This window comes from Acinonyx jubatus, chromosome C2 (genome assembly GCF_027475565.1).
Source record: "Acinonyx jubatus isolate Ajub_Pintada_27869175 chromosome C2, VMU_Ajub_asm_v1.0, whole genome shotgun sequence".
NCBI classification, from domain to species: Eukaryota; Metazoa; Chordata; class Mammalia; order Carnivora; family Felidae; genus Acinonyx; species Acinonyx jubatus.
In genome coordinates, this window is record NC_069384.1 from 127,449,941 (window position 1) to 127,464,500 (window position 14,560).

General features: G+C 39.1%; 1 protein-coding gene and 1 long non-coding RNA gene across 7 annotated transcripts in view; one reads left to right on the top strand and one right to left on the bottom strand.

Moving 5' to 3' along the window:
• TMEM108 (transmembrane protein 108) overlaps positions 1–14,560 on the bottom strand; it is a 367,083-nt gene that overhangs the window by 109,676 nt on the left and 242,847 nt on the right. Inside the window, exon 1 of one of the 6 annotated variants that reach the window (XM_053221444.1) lies at positions 1,562–7,292. The exons of the other annotated variants lie outside the window; for them this stretch is intronic. The gene's annotated coding sequence lies outside the window, so the exon portion shown is untranslated. Of the gene's footprint in view, positions 1–1,561; positions 7,293–14,560 lie in introns of those variants that run through there. 6 annotated transcript variants of the gene reach the window in all.
• The window catches only part of LOC113599968 (uncharacterized), a 96,071-nt gene that overhangs the window by 24,776 nt on the left and 56,735 nt on the right, over positions 1–14,560 (top strand). The gene's annotated exons all lie outside the window — the stretch shown is intronic.

Consider the following 14,560-nt stretch of genomic DNA (forward strand, 5'->3'; position numbering starts at 1 on the left):
AAGTTTATCTTTCACAAAATAGCTGGGAATGATCTTAATTAGCATTTCTTACCTCTTAACTAGCTCATTTCCATAAGGAAAAGGTAGATCTCAATATTCGCTTACAGTTTGGGTTGGGAGTATTGACATGGAAGCGGCTTAAGCTCAGGAGGGGTGCAGTCTTATTGAGGACTTCCTAGTTACAACTAGGGATCCTTGGGAATCCCACAGAGTTTATAGGTGACAGGCAGCTTAGAGTTTTACAATTTAAGGCAGTATAATTACTGGCAGCTTCAGATTTACTGGTCAGGGAACTGCCTAATCACTCTAAATGGCAACAGATCACTTCATAGCATTGTGAGAAGCCAACAGTTAAAAAGGACTCAACAAATGATCAGTAACTCACCAGAAACTCTTCCTCCTCCATGAATAAAGCACTCTCATTGTGCCAATGTTTGGTTATAAGTGTTCTGGAGGTTCTTTCCCTCTCCCTTCTCCCCCCCTCTCCATTTTTCCAGTCATCCATTCATATTCCCTCCCCTGCTCCCTCCCTCTTTCTTTGCAGAACTGGCTAACATATATATATATTTAAGTTTGAGCTCCAGAATTAATTCATTTACATAATTTTCCTAATTGCAAAGAAGTGAGTAGAGGAAGGAAAGAAAAAAGCAAAGACTGGCATATAGCACACATATAGACAACTGGTGTTTGCCAGCCTGCAGACATCACATGATGCACTTATACTTAACAAATGCAAAAAAAAAAAACAAAAAAAAACCAACCACTGGGTGGTGGCTCCCATTGACCATAATGCAAGTAATGGATTTCTTGGCAAACATTTACTGTTTGAGTCCCAGCAGTTAATTGGCTCCCAAATCTGATCCCAGAAAAGACAATGCTTGGAAAGGTCACCTGAAAATCAGGACATTTTCCAGAATGTGCATTATCTCGTAGCTTTCCAAATCCCTGTTATCGTATTATTATGTTATTCCATTCCTCATGGCCTCTTTTCTGAAAATTTAGGTACCTGTTCTTCAGACTCTCAGACAAAACAGATAAGCTGTTTGGAAAATAATATAAAACTTTACAACAGAGAAGTATTCGTAGGTTTCCTTTGTTGGCACCACTTACATGACTACAATTTGTAATAAAAGAGAATGTCTTCTTGTTATTAGATTGTATCACATCAACAGTGACACTGTGCATATGCACAGCTCTCTGGATTCATTCTGTAGGCTCAGGTAAAAATGTTTACAACATGCTATCTAGCTTTGAAGTGGAGCAAATATGATTTGTAAGTCAATCTTCTGTCCTCTTTCTTCCTCAACACTCACATTCCTAATTATTTCTACTGCATCCTCTACCATAGTACTTCTCAAACTTTTAGGTCCATATAAGTCAGATTCTATTCAATATATCTAGGCTGAATCCTACATTTCTACAAGCTCTCAGATGATACTAATGCTACTTGGTGTTATGCTCTATGGACCATATTTTGAATAGCAAAGTTCTACATTTCCATGCCACACTGCCCTGGCCTGGGTCTGCATCATCTCACTGGACTTTATGATAGCTCACTCACCCTTCTGTTCCAAACTCTTCATCTCTTCATATTGTCCAAGAGGTCTTTCTGAAATGTAAATCTGAACCCATCAAATTCTCTTCTTACCATTCCTACAGTGGCTCCACATTGCCTACTAAATAAAGTTTCAGCTTCTTAATGATGGCCTTTGGGCTCCTTCATGATTGGTTGGGCCTAGCACCTTGCCAGATTCTTTTGCCACTCCTCCATCTTAAGCTTGATGTCCTTGTATGGTAGCCAGGTTCTACAGTGATCGCAACAAGATATTACATCCTGTCTTCTACCCTGGTGTGGTCTCCCCTCCCATGTTGCATAAGATGACCTGTGTAATCACCAGAATTTTGTGTGACTTCAAAGATCAGGTCATAAAAGATGTTTTGGCTTTTTCCTTGTACTCTTTTGGATCATTTGCTCTGGGAGAAGCCAACTGTCATGTCATGAGGACATGTGGGCAGGCATATCAAGAAACCCACACGGTAAAGGACTGGGGCTTCTTGCCAACAGTCACATGAGTGAACCATTTGGAAGTAGATCCTCCAGTCCCAGTTAAGTCTTCAGATGACTGCAACCAAATAACAGACCTCTAGCTAGAACCCCTCAGCCAAGCCACTTCCAAATTCCTGAACCAAAGAAATAATGAGATAGTAAGTATTTGTTGTTTTAAGTCACTCAGTTTGGAGGAAATTTTTTGTGCAGAAACAGATGCTATTTACACAGTGTGCATCTCCCACAAACTGCTGGTCCCTCTTCTGGGAAAACCATTCATCTAGAAAACTCCTAGTCATCCTTTGAGATCCAGATCTCTAGATGTTTCCTCCAGGAAGCCTTCATTGACCTCTTCACTCAAAGATTTGGCCAGATGGTTTTTCTTTGGGCTTCCATGATGCTTTGAGCATGTATCCATATCTGTATTTATTATAATGTTCAGTCATTATCTATATGTCTGATAGTCCCACTAGACTATAAGCAGCTTAGATGCAGGGAACTGTACCATTTTGGCATCCTCAGGGCCAATCACAGTGCCTGGCACATAGCTAGAATGGACAAATGAATGAAGTCAACTGCCCTTGAATCATGACTTTACAGCAACTATATCCCTTTTATCTTGGAAGTCCTGTAAGCAACCCTTACCACTTGCTTGACCTGGCATCTCACACGGGCCAGCTATGACTCAATTTGTTAACCACTTAATTTTCAGCTTGTTATCACACCATTCATTGAGTTGCTTCAATGGCTCTTAACCAAAAGAACATGTCAGAATTACCTGTTGATATTTAAAAGAATACTCCACGTACACATACATACTCCAGTCCTGGCCCCAGAGATTCTGATTCACTAGTTGTGAGATAAGCTCCAGACACGTACATTTTAAAAGTCTCCACAGGTGACTATTCATATCCAAGTTGTTACTCACTGGTTTATTGATGTTTATTCTATGCCCAAAGATAAGAGAATAGAATAAAAAATTACTAAAACAAAACAACAATAACAAAACCCAAAGCTCTTAAATATAGGAAGGTATAATAATAAGTGATATGGCAGGGTGGGGGATAAATATTATACCAGAAAATCTAGGCTTGGAGAACTACTGCAAGTGAACACATTTTTTTTTTTTTTTTTTAAGAACATCCTCAGAGCCAAGGCAAAAAGATTTTAATGAATTGGACAACTCTCAACATTTGAAAGAGGTAGCATACAAGTTCATATGTAAAGACAACTTTTGCCCTGGTACTGAATTATAGGAGGGATTTACCTCCCAAGTCTTTATGTAAGAAGCCACTGAATAACGCAGTAAATGAGGTCTTTGATATATTTTTTTAACCAAAGCAGGACACTTTTACGTACAGCCACTTTTAAGAAAGCTAAATACATATTGTAAAATGCTAGGGTGGTGAAAGTATTTCTATGGTGAGCCAAACAATAACATATGTAGTTTTGTTGTCATCTGACTTGATATAAGAGAATTACAGAACCTGGAGAAGAAAGCAGCATGAATAGTTCATTCATTTTCAATGGTCTCACTCAGGCTTTTTGCAGAAGCTCAACAGTAGATCTCTCTCCACTCCAGTTCCTCACCAGGCAGTCCAAACTTGGGATATTATCCCAACACATCTGTGCTTGCCAAAGACAGAAGGTGGAGATGGAAGCTTGTAGGTACAGAATCAATGTTAGTGACATTGGCCATAAAAGTTCCTATACACAGGACTCAGAATCACAGTATGGTAGCCTCAACAAATGATGCAAGCATAGGTTTATTTTATCTGTAAGTTAATGCTGCACTATAGTGCAGGCTACAGTGATCACCCAACCCAAAGCATGTGTTTTGTCCACTAACAGGTTGGGAGCTCAAGGCCAAGTTTTTAAATGAATTATTTCAAAGCTTCAAGGTAGAACATCAAACCTCAAAGGCATACAGAATGTTAGAATCAGGAAGAAGCTGCTGTCTGGAGGGAGTTAAGTTAAAAAAAAAAAAAAAGAACATGTAATCAAAGGATCCTGTCTTGCCTATGTCTGGCTTTGATGATTCCTAGTGGATCTATGCCAAATTGGCCCATCCGGGAATAACCAACTTTTGATAACAGCCAACCAATCACTGAGGTATCAAATAGCTATCACCAACTTTCCTTGCCAAACACAAAGGGAAGCTTTCGGTGTCATGTAAAAGTGCTAGACTATAGATGCAGACTGGGAAAGGACTGGGGTCCTAAAATGATACTTGATGTCATTAATATTGTAAAAAAATTACAAAGATTGTACAGTTTAGAGATACACGTGTAAGTTCTGATCTACACGTGAAGACACATTCTAGCAGTGCGGTCCAACAGAACTTTCTGCAATTGATGGAAATATTCTATATCTGCACCGTCCATTATGGTAGCCACTAACACATGTGGCTATTGAAAATTTCTAATTTTAATTTTAACTAATTTAAATTGCCACATGTATTTAGAGGCTATCATATTGGACAAAACAATTCTATAGGTTATAGACCAAACTGTTTCTCCTCTGGAACTACTAACTGAGATTCTCGATTTTACCTGCTAATGAGGGGTATCCCCAAGTAAATGTGTATGTTCCATGGGCAACCTGGTCATGACTTGTGCCCTGAAAGCTTTGGCAGCAGTGTCAAACAAATCACCAGAGCCTCCCAAGCCAATAGCTGACTTTAAGTCTTGGGAGAGGAAAAACTCCTCAGTCATCTGGGTGTCATTAAAAATCAACTTGTCAAAAGAACTCTAGGAAATGAGGACCAAGACACCAGGGTTCAAAGTACTATGTTATATTTAATATCAAAAGCAGCAGTAACATAATTAGAATTCAGCAAGTATGGGGTTAAGTACTTCCCTGCTATGGTAAATAATGTGACTTGATTTTCCCAATTTCCATTCTACCCTCTTTCTAGCTGGAGAGGTTGAAAAACTTAAAATCATGTTCCCTAGATTACAGTGTGTAGCAGCATTCTAGGTGTGTATTACATGCTTGTGAGAAACCTGGAAGGAAGAAGCAAGCAAGAGACCATTGCCCTACTTCTACAGCTCCTCCTTAGAATGAGAAGCAGTGAGGCAGCTGTGTTCAGTGTTTCAGTATCTTCATCATGGCTTTGTTGGTGCTTACAGAGAACTGTGGTGGTTCCTGGGGTCTAAAACCTCTGGATTGCAGCTATACTGGTGTGTCCTTGGACCTAATAGCTTCTGATTTCTAATGTCTGAAATTTCCAATAGTTTCATAAGCACTTAACTCCTTATCTGCAATCCCCTGCTTGAATCTGCTTGAACTATCTAGCATGATTTCTGCTTCCTGTTTTCCTCATTGACACACCTGCATTCTCCCATTTAGTCCCCTCAGCAACTCTGGAAGTTAGGTAATTTCTCCATGGACTGTTTTACAGATAATCATCAAGTCCAGATCTGCTTGTACATTCATGGTCTCATGTTTTTCTCCAAAGAGATCTAGACGCATATCATGGACTACTTAAAAAGTTAGGACATGTGCTTAGAACATCACTGCTTCTTTTTGTGATGATTTTGTACCCAAAGCAGAAAGGAACATAACGTAATGACCACTTGGAGAGGGAATGATGTTATCTTTGCTAGAAAACAGTGTTGTCACCTGTGGACATAAGTTCATTCCCAGCTGGTTTCCCCCGAGAAGGTCATAGTTCCAACTTAATAGAATCAATCTCTGGTCATACAAATGAGGTCAGCTACAAATGGTCAGCTACAAATGAGGTTCTTGCTCATGAGCAATCTTGACACAAGAATGGGATGGCTAAAATAATCTATTACCAACAGGGAAAATAGCCTAAAGGACACCTTTTGTTGGGTGAATCAATATTATTGTTTACTTCTCTAAAGTCGAACATCTAAACTCCCAAGAATTTTCATCACCAGAACCCCAATACTCTATAAATCACTGATTATCCTCTTTGTAGGATGAGATAATGACCACTTCATGGACATATCAAATAAGTACTCTGAAATAGCTAACTGCTCTTATATCAGGCTTGAGAGGAAGAAAACAATTGTTGCCAAAGTGGATGTGACTTTCACAGCAGATGTCCCATCTTTTGCCCTCTAGCAGTGGTTGCGTGGTCTAGAGAAGGACAGCATGAGTGACTGACTTCTCCACTTTGCTCAAATGCTGCCTGCAGGCTTGGATTACTCAGGCTGAGGATTATATGTGTCCTCATTTTTCTGTTACTAACTTTGGGCCACTTGATTGCTTAAAAGTCCATTCTTCCAGAGGCTGGCATGAATGATGAAATTCAAATTCAAACCAGTGAAGTTGACGTTTTAGTATCAGTGTAATCTCTAAGCATTACCACTCTGAGAATTTTTCTCATATAGACTGCAGTTGTAATGCAGTGTTCTAGGATTTGAGGAAGGTCAAATTTAAAGAATTTCTAACACTCTGTTTTTGTGTGGATTTTTCTTATTCACCACAAAATACTGTATGAAATTAGTCATTTTTGAATTTAAGTGAAAAGAACTATTTCACAGAAATCCTTTGGGAGACATAAACACAAGATTATAAGCTACTCATTAAATCAACAAATCTGTTTTTCTTATCAGTGAATACTCTTTAATATTTATCTTTAATAACTCAGAAAAACCATGAACTCATCTATGATCCAGGACACTTTCAGATCCATGAAGAAATCTCATTCTTACACTTTTAAGTCAGATTCTCTAAGTGCTAAAAGGATTTACTTTAACTATAATTAGGATAGAATAGTAATGTAGTAAATAGTAGCATATACAGCATACCCAAAGAACTGCTATAATTTTCAAAGGTAGCACCCATTCAAGCAGTAACTTAGCTTCAGATGATGTAAATGTTCCTTGCTACTTACTTGTTTATGCAGAAAATGTAATTCAGTTAATTTCTCCTTGTCACTCCAATTCATTCCCTTTAAATTACCACCATAGTATTTTGTTTTTCTCCAAGAAATTAAGAACATTTCCAGTTCACCATTGCCTGGAGTTCTTTCTTGTGCTCTCTACCTTAGCTGGGGTGTCCTCAAGGGGTCAGGACAAAGTAATTGGCTTGCAAAGTTTTAGAAACCATCAGCTATGATCTATAGTAGCAGAGAACTTCCAAAAACTTGGAAGGCTTGTTTAAGTATTTCAAATGGTGATTCTCATTGTTATCCCATTAGCAGGGTATTCAGAATAAAAATTTGTTTCTCAAGAATCTATTCTCAAGAGATCTGGGAAAAAGATGCCTGGCAAAAAAAAAGAAAAAAAGAAAAAAAAAGAAAAAAAAGGGGGGGGATTCTATTTGGAGTTTTTGGCAAGATTTTTGCAAAACAACTCTGTTGTGTGAAAGGGTATGGTTACTGTACTGCAAGTTCTTTGAGGGCAGGAACCCCCTCTCCTCCTGCTTGCATCCTCAGCAGTCAGTGGGGCTTGACACCCAGTAAGCACTTCTAGATATCTGATGAACCAAGTATTCAAAATTCACAAATACCACAACACTCTCATTTCTAATGACAGAAACGGAAATAGGGCTCCTTGCTTTCTCCAGACCCTCTGTCTTGGTCAGTGGGCTCATAGAAACTTGAGCCAGTGGAGATGAAACCTCAGTGATGTTTTTCTTTCTCCCATTTTTGCTTGAATAATCTTTCTATGTTACTATGGTAATACCTGGTAACAGGATGCTGGTATTTCATTTATAAGGTAAATGAAAGTGGGAAGGAGGAAGAGATCGTGAGTTATGCAGTTCATAAGAAAATCTGCCCAGACGCAACCTCTTTGGCAATCTGTAAAGCTTGTGCATGTTCCATTTTATAATAAATACATTTAAATAATACATGACACTATACAGAACAGATATACTATGTTGAAACAGAGATCCACTGAGCCCAAGAAAACTGCATCAAGTATGAGATTATAAATAAGGGAATATTTTCAGACTTTTGAAAAAATAGCAGGGAGAATTTAGTCTATAAATAGGACATTTTCTCATTTCAACATATAAAAAGGTAATAGCTACAGAATTTCAAAGATGAGTATATGAAGCTATGCAGACTGAAGGCTGGATATTAACCAGGGACCTGATCTGAATGGTAAGTACACTGGTTACTACAGTTATAAAGGGCAGGAATAAACTAATAAAACAAAGACATCTTTTAGTAACACTTCAGAGCCAGGTAATGTGCAACTTTAGAGCCAGGTATGACCAAAGCTAGAATCTGAGGGGAGGAGAAAACAGCATGCAGTGACTGACATCTGAAGTCAAGTTTCTCCACATCACTTTTATACTTCGATGACTGTAATTTATTAAAACCCAAGCTGGGAATGTTTCTGCCTGTCCAAAGCAGGTGCTGTAACACTGGAGGAAACCTTCCATCCAGTAGATTAATTTTGTGTGAGGACATCTGAAGAAAGCTGCTATGGCTTCTTGATTTATGACTTCATTAAAATGTTTGGGCTTCAAATCTCCATCAACATTTATTGGAATTAACAGCTTCTTAAAATGGAAATATTCAATGATAAATTAATGTAGCTTGGACCTTGTATGAGGAAAAAACAAGGCACTTTAGGCATGCTTTATATACCTTGAGGAAAAGAGGAATACTTTCTGCTCCTGTATACTAATAAGTCTTAGGAATGAGTAGGTGAGAAGAGGTAAGTGAGAGCATGAAGAGAACAATAATGAATTCTCAGCCACAAAGAGTAGATAGAAATGCCAGCATTCTTTTCAGAAATGCATTAAGAAAAAGGTCTAGGGGCGCCTGGGTGGCTCAGTCGGTTGAGCATCTGACTTCAGCTCAGGTCACGATCTCGTGGCCCGTGAATTCGAGCCCCGCGTCGGGCTCTGGGCTGATGGCTCAGAGCCTGGAGCCTGCTTCCGATTCTGTGTCTCCCTCTCTCTCTGCCCCTCCCCCGTTCATGCTCTGTCTCTCTCTTCTCAAAAGTAAAGGTTAAAAAAAAATTGAAAAAAAAGAAAAAGGTCTAAATTGTTCCTGCTGTAGAAAGACCACAACCAACTGAAAATCAAAGGGCTGGGGTGTCTGTTGCAGACATTAACTGACTTATTGTCCACAGAGATCTCAATCCAAAGATGTAACTTCCAGGTGTGCTGTTTGACAAGATTCCAACAAGGACACAAGAGTATGAGCTTTCTAGGTAGTTCTCACTTTTTTATATTAACAGCACTCAGCTACATCTAACAGATATTAAATATTTGATGAATGAATCAGCTACCACTTCCAAAGAGAGTCCCAATATTTTCCTTGCCGTTTCTTGCTGTCCATTTGTTCAAACTATTCCATGATCTAAAGATGATGCAGTTAATGCTATCAGCACCCAAATTCAACAAAGGTTCATGTATCCCTTACTTCATCAACTCAAGTGTGGACAAGTAGCTTACATAATTAATAGGGAAATATGGACCTAAAATCTACCTGGTTAGGATATGTTTTACCTTGCTGCCTGCCAGGGTTGATTAAATGTGACCCCCTCACTCTGGTATCATCCAATCCATAAGTAAGTCCTGTTGACTCATGTCCAAGAGGTTTCCTGATTTTGTTTCTCCATTTCTATGACTACTATTTTTGTTCAAGCTATCACCATCTCTGGCCTGACTACTACAATTACCTTCTAATTGGTCACCCTGCCTCCAGTTCCAACCCCTACAAGCAATTATCCATATAGCAGCCAGCTATCTTCTTAAAACATATAACATATCATGTTATTTCTGTTTAGAATTCTTCAAGGGCTCCCCATCACACTAAAAATAGAACACAAATTTCCTGCTCTTGCTCACCCCTTGTATACCTCATCTTATTCCACTGGTTTATTCACAGACTATACTCCAGCAAAATTGGCCCTCTAGCTGTTCCTGAACAATCCTGAACACATCCCCACCTCAAGGCCTTTGTCCCTTTTGTCCTATCAAGAATGTTCCTCTTTATCCACTTTGGCAAAGCAGGATTTTTCCTGTCATTCAGATTTTAGCCTAATGTCACCCACTCTGAGATGCCTTTCTTCACCACTCAAACTAGCTACCGAGTCATACCTATCACAATAACCTTGTTAGATCTCTGCATAGTAAGTTTCTCTTTCTGATGTTTCTTTTAATTTCCTTGTTGTATGGGCTCCCCAATTAGTCTGTAACCTCCAACAGGGCAGAGATCTTGATCATCTTACTCACTATGAAGAATAATCCCTGGCACATAGATCGCAAATATCCTTACTAAAAAATAAAAAGTCTAAAACAGTCACATGTTAGTGGCATGGCAAGCAAGGAAGTACTTTACTAAATATGGGTTCCTAAACCAAACTAGGTGTTAAGTAAAGATACTTAACAGCTGGCTCAAGATATACACTAAGTTGGTGAGTTGGCTTAGAGGCTTCCATATATTGTGAGAGTCTCACTCACCCCTTGTATCTACAAAACCAACTCTTAGTCTCTGTGGCTCTGGGCTCGATTTTCACAAGGTGTTCACCTATTTGTGGGCATCCACTGTGCAATTCAGGAACTGTCTCCTTGACCACTTGGGCCATTCAAAGGACTGATAGGTCAGACCCATTTTTCCAAGGCCTGTCCTATTTATAAGAATCATTCTCTAGGTACTGGAAAACTTTCTTTACCCCTTGTGCTACGTTGTCCTTACTAGCAGCCACTGGATACTGTATTAGGGCTCAAAAATACTTTCTCCTCTAGTTGCAAAACTCGTTGTTTCCTTTTGGTAACCCATAATTTTTCTCTAACTAATAAAGTGGAATAGCTGAATGAACACTGGGTGTGAAGTCAGAGTCCAGGGATTAAAATTCTAATTCTATTATTTAGTTGTAGCCAATTCAACCCTGGGTATATGATTTAACCTCACTGAACCTTGGTTTTCTCATCTGTATAATGGGAATACGACTATCTACCTCTTAAATAAACAGGTGAAAGCTCCAGGGCTTGCGCTCTGCAGGCAATACACATCTGAGCCAAGAAGGGTGGCAAGACCAGAACTCATGGACTTATCCACTTCTCATGGCTTCCTCTAGTAGTTCCTCAAGTTTTCATAGGGGAGAGAGAGACTGTTCCATAAGTCCATCAAGAGAGTTTCAGAACAGCAAAAACACTTCTTTGTCATCAAAACAGTAATCATAAAGGAAAGGAAGACAACCCACCACAGACTACAGAAGCTTTAGAAGCAAATGAAACTAATAAGACCATGTTTATTGAAGTGCCAAGTCAGATGACAACACTGGATTATGTAAGATTTTGACTAAGTACCAGTAATATATTAAGTGTCATGAAGGTCACATCGATGAATGAGAGGAACGTTAGTGGACATTACTAATCTGTATTAAAAAGCTACCCATCAGGACAGCCTGGGAGTGAAGACTAATCCAAGGGAAAATGTGACAATGTTTGCACATGGGCCTGTGAAGGGAATAATCTCAAAATCATTAACAAGACCCTACTTGTTATGTATGTGTGTGTGCAAATTTTTCTTCTCTCAATTTTACATTTTCTACATTTTTTTCAGTGAATTATAAGTGAATGTTATGTATGTGTGTGTGCAAATTTTTCTTCTCTCAATTTTACATTTTCTACATTTTTTTCAGTGAATTATAAGCCATTTGAAGCAGAGATCAGCCCATTGTTTCCTATGTAATAACTAAGAATAAACCTTTTCTCTCGGAAAACTTCCTCTAGTTTCTAAAATGCGTTCATCAGGTCTACTGTAAGGCACATCTGTGACTGGCAGAGCTCTCTGCTCCAGGGGTGCTCCATAAACATCCTGACACCACAAAGAAGCTACTCAAAACTGACAGGTGATCTGCTGGAAAACAGCAGATTTTTCAAAACAAAAGGGGAGCCAGAGATGAGTGTGAGAGGTGGGGTGAACATCAGCACCAGGCACTGTGCGTTTGTCACTGTGCTATTTTTACATACACTACCTCACTGGACCTTGGAGGAGTCATACTCTCTTCCCATTTAGTAAGTGAGGAGGGAAACCAAAGTCTCCCACCTAGTAAACTGCAGAGCCAGGATTAGAAAATTCATGATTTTTTCCTATATCCCATGGCCTCAAAAAGTTTTCATTTTGACATTTCAGTCCAATTTATGAGATTCTGGAATTCTTAGAAGGAAAAAAGGAACAGAGTTTAATTCTCAGTTCTCACTGGCAGCTGCAAACCTTGCAAGCTGTTGGCTGGGCATGGACCTCACCAGGGTACTACCTGGACTTCTGTCTGAATGAGAATTATGTTCTCTGTTTCTTCAAGGTTTTTCATTCAACCTTAAACCACAGCATCAAACTCAGATCCCTTACTAGAGAGCTACATGAATAATTAATAATTTCTACTATTTATTTGGAATCTAGTAGGCACCAAGTATTGTTTGGAGCTTTTGATAAATCTCACTTAATCCTCAGAAACTCCTAAATGGTAGGTTATATTATTCATTCTAGACAGATGAGGAAACTGAGGCAGCTAGCAAATGGCAGGACCAAGATTTGAATCAAAGTACAAATGGCAAGCTCTTATAATTTTATATAGCTCACAATTACCTCTTATTAAACCAAAATAAAATGAACATCTTGAATACTTGAAAGTAAAGCATAAACAGCCATATTAAAGGTCAAATTAATTTAGGATATTAGTTTGGTTTTGCTCCTCACCTCCTTTAGGCATGCTAAACATAGGTAATAGGTTGATGCACAGAATATAACATTTGCTAGAAAAATTTTAAGACAATTATTTCATAAAAAGGTAATTTCTGCTTCTAACCACCAACATCTATGGCACCTGCAATCTAAAGATCTCAGGAAGAAGAATTCTGAAAATGGCAAATGAATAACTGAGTATTTTACATTTACTTGTAATAAAAAGACAATAGAAGTGTTAAAATCTGTATTTCCAGGCATGTCCACAGGTCTGTTGGCACAGAAATGGTGTGTTTTAGTGATTTCTCAACTGTACTAACAATCAACTGATCCTGAAACAGCTCTGTATACTCCAAATTTAGTACAAGAGGCTTAAATGGAACCACTTTTTTTTTTAATAGACATACCACTCAAAGATAAACACACACACACACACACACACACACACACACACACACACACAAACCCTACTGCTCCTCGAAAAAAAAAAAATCACTGCACAATGCTTTGTCCTTTGTTCATAACATGAGAAGATGTTTATAGTCCCTTGCTCTCTCCATCTCTCTCTCTCTTTCTCTTCCTGTCCCCTGGCCCTTTCCCCCTCCCACTCAGATGAGGAGTTCATTTTGCTCTCCCCAAAGTCTTGAGGACAGGTACTGCAAAGGGAGAGGTTCTGAAGAGGACAGAGAAGAGCAGCAGTGGTGATGCAGGAGAGGGCAGAGGTTTTTGGGGGTGCTGGGGCTGCAGCTCTGCCCCTGGGTTGCAAGGACTGGGAGGTGAGATGGAAGCAGCTGTCTCATAGACAAGGCTGTGATGCACAAATACCTGAGGGACTTCTATCACTCTGGCTTATCCACTTATACTGGGAGGTAGCAGGTAGGACCCAGCAGCCAGCAACTTTTGGCCAGGGCCCACCACATGGCCTTCCAAACCAGGTTCTGGAGAACTACCTACTATATTTTCCTGCCTTCACAAAATGCCCTTCTTGTAACTTGATGGAAACAATAGTGGGGTATGAATGGCATTTTCCCCATGGACTCAGGGGCATTGGAATCCTGTCGTACCTTTCCCTCAGGGTCCCGGAGGGAAACACATGAAACAACCTCTGCTTGAACCTTCCCTCTACTAAAAAATGTCTGGACCTCTGACTTCTTCCCAAAAGGTGTAACTCAGTGCTGTGCACTCAGTAAGCATATCATTGTCTGGAAGAAAAGTCCCTGCATTTGTCTTCCTCATCACCAGGAATTGGCCAAAGTTTACAAACAGGCAGCATCTACTCTGCCTAGTTCAGATACACAACCTAATCATAATCCTAAACCTAATCCTAATGGGATGAAGGGTTTTCATCCCATTTCTTTCCCTCTTTACTCAATAACAGCTCTCAGAGAGAGAGAAAACATTAGAGGCAAATCGAAGCTTTTAACTTGAACTTAACTGGCCAACTCAAGCTTTAAGATACTAATGAATAGATAACAGGCAGATCTGCTATATTCAAAGGGAGAAATATAATATTGCTTTATGTTTTGTTTTGGGAGGGTCAAGTTTTATGAAGTCAGGTCTGTGTTGGAAATTTCCTGGGCATGAGCAACAACAGAAGCAATGGTTAACCTATGCAAAAATAAATTGCTTTTCTAAGGATTATTAATAATACATTTGTAACTACTCAGAGACTGGTTATAAACTTTCAGAGACAGAATGAGAATGTAATCTGTCCACAGCAACAGAGATGAATCATTTTGATAAATTCTTTATGATGGTGGCTCATCTCCTGCAAACTGTGGATTGGTTAAAGAATCTATAGCTAATCCTTCAATAACTCCCATAGCACCTCATTACTCGTGAGACAGTGACATCTTAGGTCATAAAAAAGGTGCTGTTGTATAACA